Raw genomic sequence first — 9328 nt, 5'->3', positions numbered from 1 at the left:
GTTGTCTAAGGATTAGAGAGCCGAAGGCGGCTATGTGCGCGTGGCGGTTCCATGGTGTAATGGTTAGCACTCTGGACTCTGAATCCAGCGATCCGAGTTCAAATCTCGGTGGAACCTGCGTTGGTGGTTTTTTTTTTCCTTAACAACTTTTTTGTTCACTAAGTAATTGAACAACTATGATATATATTAACATGGAGATGTAAAATTTAATCCTTGCCTATGAAGACCTCACAAATTTCCCACTGCATTTGAGGTACAATCTGCTACCTGGTGGGGGTTGTCTTAATGAGCCTCTTCACTACCTTTTTTTTTTTTTTTTAACCCTGGCCCCTCAAACCTTAATTCAGAAGCTTCAATGAAACTTGAAAATTCCTTTTGCTGGAATTTTCTACCTCCAGCTTAATGCACGGGTAGGCGCTTGTCACTCACTCCTCTCCGGAAATCTCTCAGTCTATCTCGTTTTCATTTAGAGTACTTCGCCCACCCTCCTCATCAAGATTCATCAAGAACTTGAGTCCTATTTGTAGGCCTCTAATCTAAGTCCGTTTACATAAGTATTTCATTTAATATGCTGAGCAAAGGATGGCAATTTCCATTTTAGCGGAAATTTGGATACTAAGACTCAAGTGATTTGCCAGATATCATGCCGCAGGGCCTCCCTGTATTTGAAGAGAATTTTGTAATTCCAGAAAAGCCTTTATCCAATTATTGTCACACCTCCTACCTCCTATATGCAAACTCTCGATTTAGACTTGTGGGCAAGTGTGCCTAGAACAAGCAGAAGAATACCCCCTGCCAATGATGTCCACTTCCCAATTCCTGGAGACTGAATAGGTTAGGTTACATGGCAAAGGGGAATTGAGGTTACAGATGAAATTAAGGTTGCTAATCAGCTGACATTAAATTAGGGATATTATCCTGGATTATTTGGGTGACCCCAGTGTTGTCATAACAATACTTAAAAGTGGAAAAAGGGCTGGGCACGGTGGCTCACGCCTTAATCCCAGCACTTAGAGAGGCCGAGGTGGGTGAATCACCTGAGGTCAAGAGTTCAAGACCAGCCTGGCCAACAAGGTGAAACCCCGTCGCTACTAAAAATACAAAAAGTTAGCCGGGCATGGTGGTGGGCGCCTGTAGTCCCAGCTATTCTGGAGGCTTAGGCACGAGAATCGTTTGAACCCAGGAAGCAGAGGTCACAGTGAGCTGATTAACCGTTGAGTCAATGGGCTGGGAAAGGCAGGCCCACCCTTAACCTGGGTGGGCACCATCTAATCAGCCGCCAGCAAATATAAAGCAGGCAGAAAAATATGAAAAGGCTAGACTGGCTTAGCCTCCCAGCCTACATCTTTCTCCCGTGCTGGATGTTTCCTGCCCTCAAATGTTGGACTACAAGTTCTTCATCTTTGAGACTCGAACTGGCTTCCTTGCCTCTCAGCTTGCAGAAGGCCTATTGTGGGACCTTGTGATCATGCGAGTTAATACTACTTAATAAACTCCCATTTTTATATATATATGTCTATCCTATTAGTTCTGTTCCTCTAGAGAACCTGGACAAATACAGTTGGTAAGAAAATAAAAAGGAACGCTCTAGTAAAAAGCCTGGAATTATAAATTTAGAAATGCCTAGCCTTAGACTATGTGGGAGAAGCAAGACCTGAAATATATCTCACCCTCCACATCTGGGGAGGTAACTTTACATGTTTGTTAAAAACAAAGTGAGGAATGATAAGGCTGTGTTTAAACTTCAGCTCAGTCATTCACTAAAGCTGTGTCAATTTCAATAATTTATTTAATCCTGCTGAATCCCAGTTTCTTATCTGCAAAATGGGGACAAACAGGAAGAAGGAATTAAGTAACATATGTATAGCTGTTAACATCATGCATGGAACATAATAAATATTTATGAATGCATTGACTTTTTTCTTTTTCCTTTTTTTTTTGAGTCAGGGTCTTGCCGCATCACCCAGGTTGGAGTGCGATAGTGCGATGTCGGCTCACGGCAGCCTCCGTATCCTGGGTGGGCTCAAGCAATTCTCCCACCTCCACCTCCCAAGCAGCTGGGACTACAGGTGTGCACCATCGCACCTGGCTAATTTTTGTATTATTTGTAGAGATGGGGTTTCGCCATCTTTGCCCAGGCTGGTCTTGAACTCTTGAGCCCAAGCGATGCTCCCATCTCAGCCTCCAGAAGTGCTAAGATTACAGGAATGAGCCACTGTGCCTGGCCAAATGCAATGATTTTCAACAGGGGTCAATCTTGTGCCCAGAGACATTTGATAACATCTGGAGACATTTTTAGTGTCACTACTTGGGGGTGCTATTGGTATCTAGTAGGGACCAGGGATGCTGCTAAATGTTCTACAACACACAGAATAGCACTCCCAAGAAAAATAATTATCTGGCCCAAAATGTCAGTAGTTACCAAAGTTGAGAACCATGAGTTATTATTGTAAGAATTAGCCAGATGCCAGGCCAGAGCCTATGATGGGAAAGGGGCAGGATGCCATGATCCTCACCCCCTGTCCTAGTTCATTTGAAGAAAGTGAACCTCACTCCCTAGGTCTCGGGAAGAATGCCCAGGGACAGACGTTCCTCCCTTCTGTATCCCATAAAGCAGAGCCTGGGGGCCACTGGCCCGACCCAAAAAGCTTCTGTAGTGGTTTCCATTTGTTAAATAAACATGTCATTGTTATATTTCTTTTTTTTTTTTTTTTTTTTCTTTTTTTCGAGGTGGAGTGTCTCTTTATCACCAGGCTGGAGTGCAGTGGTGCGATCTCAGCTCACTGCAACCTCTGCCTCCCAGGTTCAACTGATTCTAGCCTCAGCCTCCTGAGTTGCTGGCATTACAGGCATGCACCACCACACCCGGATAATTTTTGTATTTTTGTAGAGACAGGGCTTCACCATGTTGGCCAGGCTGATCTCAAACTCCTGACCTCAAGTGATCTACCTGCCTCAGCCTCCCAAAGTGCTGGGATTACAGGCATGAGCCACCACGCCCGGCCTCAGTGTTCTATTTCTTAACTCAAAGGTTATTTTTACAGGGTTGTTCCCTTTACAACTGTGTTAAACTCTGTATACCAGTTTTATGCACTTTTGTAATAATATTAGGTTTACCTCACAATACAATTTTCAGATGGGGCATGGTGGCTTGTGCCTGGGAGGCCAAGGTGGGAGTATTGCTTAAGGCCAGGAGTTCAAGACCAGCCTGCTGGGCAACCTAGCGAGAGCCCCCCCCCATCTCTACAAAAAATGGAGAAATTAGCCAGATATGATGGCACCTATGTACCTGTAATCCCAGCTACTCAGGAGGCTGAGGTGGGAGAATCACTTGACCCGAGGAGTTCAAGGTTACAGTGAGCCATGATTATACCACTATACTCCAACCGGGGCAACAGAGCAAGACCCTGTCTCTAAAAAAAACAAAAATGTTTTTGAGAGAGAAAAGTTGACGGACCTTATGAAGTGAAATTTGGCCCAGCATGGTGGCTTCTATCTGTAATCCTAGCAGTTTGGGAGGCCAAGGCAGGCAGATTGACTAAGCTTAGGAGTTTGAGACCAGCCTGGGCAACATGGCAAAATCCCACCTCTACTAAAAATAAGAAAAAATAGTCAGGTATGGTGGCATTCACCTGTAATCTCAGCTACTTGGGAGGCTGAGATAGGAGAATAGCCTGAACCCAGGGAAGTCGAGGCTGCAGTAAGCCGTGATTGCATGACTGCACTCCAGCCTGGGCAACAGAGCGAGACCCTGTCTCCAATAAAATAAAAATAAGTAAAAAATTTACTATATACACTATATATGTATATAGTAATCCCACTAACTGAGCCCAGTAACTGGGCCCAGCTGACACTTTCAGGGATAATGGATATGTTCATTATCTTTATTGTGCTAATGGTTTCACAGGTGTATACATATCTCAAAACTCGTCAAATTTCACATTTTAAACAGGTGCACTGTATTGTTTTCTGGAAAGAGAGCAAGATCAAGAGTGATATACATGTATACTGTATACATATATTAGAATTTATGTAATACTCTATTATATATTAGAATATATACAATCTATTATATATTAGAATATATACTATATTATACTATATCATATATTACAATATATTATACTATATTATATATTAGAATATATATTACACTGTATTATATACAGTATATAGTATATTATGAGGTGACAAATTGTACACATGATCAGGAAAATTCCCATCTTTGATTAGCTGGGTTTTTGTTTGTTCGAGACAGTCCTGCTCTGTCGCCCAGGCTGGAGTGCAGTGGCACGATCTTGGCTCACTGCAACCTCCGCCTCCCAGGTTCAAGCGATTCTCCTGCCTCAGCCTCCCGAGTAACTGGACTTACAGGCACATGTCACCACGCCCAGCTAATTTTTGTATTTTTAGTAGAGACGGGGTTTTGCCGTGTTGACCAGGCTGGTCTCGAACTCCTGACCTCAGGTGATCCACCCACCTTGGCCTCCCAAAGTACTGGGATTACAGGCATGAGCCACCGCTCCTGGCCTGATTATTTGTTTATAGTAACTAAAGTATCAGCTAGCCTTAAAGAAAAAAGTGATAAAATATACATGTTTACAAATAAAGATATGTATTAGGCCAGTGTGGTGGCTTAAGCCTACAGTCCCAGCACATTAGGAGGCCAAAGCAAGAGGATCGCTTGAGGCCAGGAGTTCGAGACCCCTGGCCAACATGGCAAAACCCCATCCCTACTAAAAATACAAAAATTAGCTGGTGTGGTGGCGCATGCCTGTGATCCCAGCTACTCAGGTGGCTGAGGCAGGAGAAGTGCTTGAACATGGGAGGCAGAGGTTGCAGTCAGCCAAGATCACGCCACTACACTCCAGCCTGGGTGACAGAGCGAGACCATCTCAAAAACAGAAAAGAGGTAGTAGTGATGGTTGCACAGCATTGCAAATTACCTAATGTCACTTAAATGGCTAAAATGGTAAATTTTATTATGTATATTTTACCACAAAGAAAATAAAACTAAGGAACATAAATCTCAGATTTTATCATAATAAAGACAAAACAGAAGGTTAGGATGAAGAGGCTGATAGTGGTGCAAGACTGGGACAGGCTCCTGTGAGGTCCTTAGTCTTCACAAGATCCCTGCCTCTCTGGGGCTGTTTGCCTCTTTCCTGACAGTCTCCCAGAATTCCTGTGGACTGGCTGGCTTTCAAGACCAAAATCAGCTTGTTCACCCTTGGCCACACCCAGCCCAGAAAAGACACCTCCATTGGCCTCTGAAATCCCACCACTAGAGAGTCATTTCTTTAGCTATGTACTGATTGCCAGCTCTTCCCCTTTCCCCACACCCCCACCATGTGCCGCTGTATATGGCTGTGTGTTTACTACTGCCTCCCAGAGGAGTGAACTGGCCTTGGCTCTGTAGGACTGAATCAGGTTCCTGCACTCTCCCATGTGGATAAGAACCATGCTCGCTCAAAGGAGGAGAAAAAAACTAGTAGAGTCTCATTTTTGTTTCTCAATCATTTATTTAGAAAATACTAGACCTTTTGGTAATGTAAAAACAAAAATACCACAATACTAAATTGTCAGGTGAGCAAAAAGAAGATAAAGATGATACTTCTTAGGCCCGGTGCGGTGGCTCACACCTGTAATCCCAACACTTTGGGAGGCCAAGGCAGGAGGATCACCTGAGGTCAGGAGTTCAAGACCAGCCTGGTCAACATGGGTAAACCCCGTCTCTACTAAAAATACAACAATTAGCAGGTATAGTGGTGGCCGCCTGTAATCCTAGCTACTCGGGAGGCTGAGGCAGAAGAATTGCTTGCACCCAAGCAGTGGAGGTTGCAGTGAGCCAAGATTGCGCCAGTGCTTACTCCAGCCTTGGCAATAGAGTGAGACTCCTCAAAAAAAAAAAAAAAAAAAAAAAAAAAAAAAAAGATAAAGATGACACTTCTAGATATGGAGCCAATGCTTGAACAGAGGAATAATTACTATGCAACCTCATCAATCCACCCCTAGGTATTTACCCAAAAGAAATGAAAGTATATATCCACGCAAAAAGTTGTACACAAATGTTAATAGCACCCTTTAAAATTTTTTTTTTTCTTTTTGAGACAGAGTATCATTCTGTCACCCAGGCTGGAGTGCAATGGTATAATCTCAGCTCACGGAAGCCTCTGCCTCCTGTGTTCAAGCGATTCTCGGATAGCAGTCTTATTTGCAATAGAAAAAGCTGGAAGTAGCCCAAATGTCCATGAACAGGTGAATGGGGAAGCAAATTTTGGTAAATCCACACAGTGGACTATTATTCATCAACAAAAAATAATCATAAACGTAACAATGTGAATGAATCTGAAAATAATCATGCTGAGTGAAAGAAACCAGAGGGGAAAAAAGAGTACATACTGGATGATTTCATTTATATAAAGTCTACAGAATGCAAACTGACTTATGGTGACAGAGAGCGGAAAGCGGATAGGTAGTTGTCTGGGGACAGAGTAGAAAAAGACAGGAAGGATTACAAGGTACGAAGACTTTTTGGAGACAGGATCTAGGTTTGTTGCCCAGGCTGGAGTCAGCAGCAAGATCACAGTTCATTGCGGCCTCGACCTCAGTCTCAAGTGATCCTCCCCCACTCCAGCCTCCTAAGTATCTGGGACTACAAGCGCATGCCACCCCACCCAAATAATTATTTGTAATGTTTGTAGAGACGGGGGCCTCCCTATATTGCTGACACTTGTCTCAAACTCCTGGGCTCAAGCGATCTGCCCGCCTCAGCCTCCCTGTGCTGGGATTACAGGTGTGAGCCACTGAGCCCAGCTGACACTTCTAGGGATAATGGATATGTTCATTATCTTTATTGTGCTAATGGTTTCACAGGTGTATACATATCTCAAAACTCGTCAAATTTCACATTTTAAACAGGTGCGCTGTATTGTTTTCTGGAAAGAGAGCAAGATCAAGAAAGAAAAAGGAGAGCACAAAAACAGAAAGTCCTCCCCTCATCTTTGATATTCTTGAATTCAAGGCTGGAATACTCAAATGCCAAAAATCATTATCACTACTCTCACACTAACCACTAAGTCACCTACATGATTCCTTTCCTTTTTTTTTTTTTTTTTTTTTTTTGAGACAGAGTCTTGTTCTGTCACCCAGGCTGGAGTGCAGTGGCACGATCTCGGCTCACAGCAACCTCTGCCTCCCAGGTTCAAGCAATTCTCCTGCCTCAGCCTCCCAAGTAGCTGGGACTACAGGCACGTGCCACACCTCCCGGCTAATTTTTTGTATTTTTAATAGAGATGGGGTTTCACTGTGTTAGCCAGGATGGTCTCGATCTCCTGACCTCGTGATCCACCTGCCTTGGCTTCCCAAAGTGCTGGGATTACAGGCATGAGCCACCGTGTCCGGCCCATGGTTCCTTTCTTTACAATGTCTCTTGGTATGTTTTTTTTCCATTCCCATAGCCACCACTCTGGTCTGATTTTCTTCTTCACTGTTTACAACCTAACCCTACCCTCAATTTTCTCCCACTTCAATCCAACATGCTGATGACTGCCAGAATAATTTTAACAAATGACACCTTCCAACTGCATGATTCCTATTATTCAGAGCCATCATTGAAATATCTATGTTAGTCTACACATGCCTGAAAACAAAAGGTTATAAAAATCAAATGTTAGCAGTGGTTATTTCTGCAGAATAGGATTACGGATGATTTTTATTATTTTGTTTATCTGTTTTCTATATTTTATAGGAGATTTTAAAATTTAAAAAAAGCTGTACTGGTCTTGCTTGTTACAAAAGGAATGAACAGTCATTGTAAGATATTCAAATAACACAAACAATGTGGAAGTACAGTAAACTTGGAAAGTGAAGTTTGTTTCTTCCTGGCTGCCAACATTGTGGTTTCCTCCCCAGCACCACCCCACCCCTTCCATCCAGAAAACAGCCAGGCAGTTTGGGTGGGATTATCCCTACCCACAGCTCCAGGAGTGGCTTCTGGAATTTTCTAACCCTGAGGTTCTCAATCCTAATATCCGAACCCAGATATTGTAACAAACGTTTCATAACACTGTCTTTACCATCCTGACTTATCAATAGATCTTATATTATACCTTCCAGCACACATAATTTTAAGTTGGGAGTCAAGCTTGCTGATATTTTAGTGTTTTCTTTATTTTATATATGTTTATATGTATCTTTGTATGCCCATCCAGGCACGTGCGTATCATACATCCTATTTTAGCTGTTGAGTACATATTACACTTAGAAAAAGTTCCATAGGAAAACACCAAAGCTGAAGATTGATGTCAACCATCATTTTAGAGAACCTTTTGAGTGCTGCATAGGTGTGTGCACACACTTTAAAAATCAATATAATGCTGTAAGTATAAAGGATAAATAAAATAATGCATTATAAAATGATATGTGTTTCAGTAAGTAAGTGCTTGATGGCGGGCATGGTGGCTCACACCTGTAATCCCAGCACTTTGGGAGGCTGAGGCAGGAGGATCACTTGAGCCCAGCCTGGGCTATGGTAGAAAGACCTTGTTGCTACAAAAAAAAAAAAAAAAGTAAATGCTTGAGCACAAGTATAATAGAAGACATAATGAAGTAATTAGATACTTGCACCTAACAGAATCGCCATTTATGTAACAGTGTTTATTGAGTACCTACTATGTGCTGGGCACCATTTACTAGGGATACAGACAGAAATTCTTGCCTTAGGCTCGGCACAGTGGCTCATGCCTGTAATCTCAGCACTTTGGGAGGCCAAGGTGGGTAGATTGCTTGAGCTCAGGAGTTCGAGACCAGCCTGGGCAACATGGCGAGACTATGTCCCTACTAGAAATACAAAAAAAAAAGCTGGGCATGGTGGTGCATCTCTGTGGCCCTAGCTACTCAGGTGGCTGAGGTGGGAGGATCGCTTGAGCCTGGGGGGCAAAGGTTGCAATGAGTAAGATCACACCGCTATCCTCCAGCTGCACCATAGAGTGAGACGATGTCAAAAAAAAAAAAAAAAAAGATAAAAGAAAGCAGGGGGAGCAGGTAGAGACAGAGAGACAGAAGGAAAGAAAGAGAAAAAAAAGGAAGGAAGGAAGGAAAGAAAGCAGGAAGGAAAGGAAAGGAAGGAAAGAAATCAAAGAAGGAAGGAAGGAAAGAAAGAAAGAAAAAGAAATCCTTGCCTCATGGAGCAAACATTCTAGCAGGGTGGTGTGGGATAGGCCACGAACAATCAACATAGTACATAAGTAAGTTATATATTACATTAGAAGATGACAACTGTCACGATTTTTTTTTTTTTTTTTTTTTTTTTTTTTTTTTTTTTTTT

The 9328-nt window shown here is 42.7% G+C and overlaps 1 non-coding gene across 1 annotated transcript; it reads left to right on the top strand.

Moving 5' to 3' along the window:
• The first annotated feature begins 45 nt into the window (after positions 1-45).
• On the top strand, positions 46-117 carry TRNAQ-CUG. Its single transcript has one exon. It is a non-coding gene; the product is annotated as a tRNA-Gln (tRNA).
• Positions 118-9328: the final 9211 nt, after the last annotated feature.

The sequence above is a fragment of the Piliocolobus tephrosceles genome, chromosome 6, assembly GCF_002776525.5.
Source record: "Piliocolobus tephrosceles isolate RC106 chromosome 6, ASM277652v3, whole genome shotgun sequence".
NCBI classification, from domain to species: domain Eukaryota; kingdom Metazoa; phylum Chordata; class Mammalia; order Primates; family Cercopithecidae; genus Piliocolobus; species Piliocolobus tephrosceles.
This window is presented reverse-complemented; position numbering and strand designations above follow the sequence as displayed.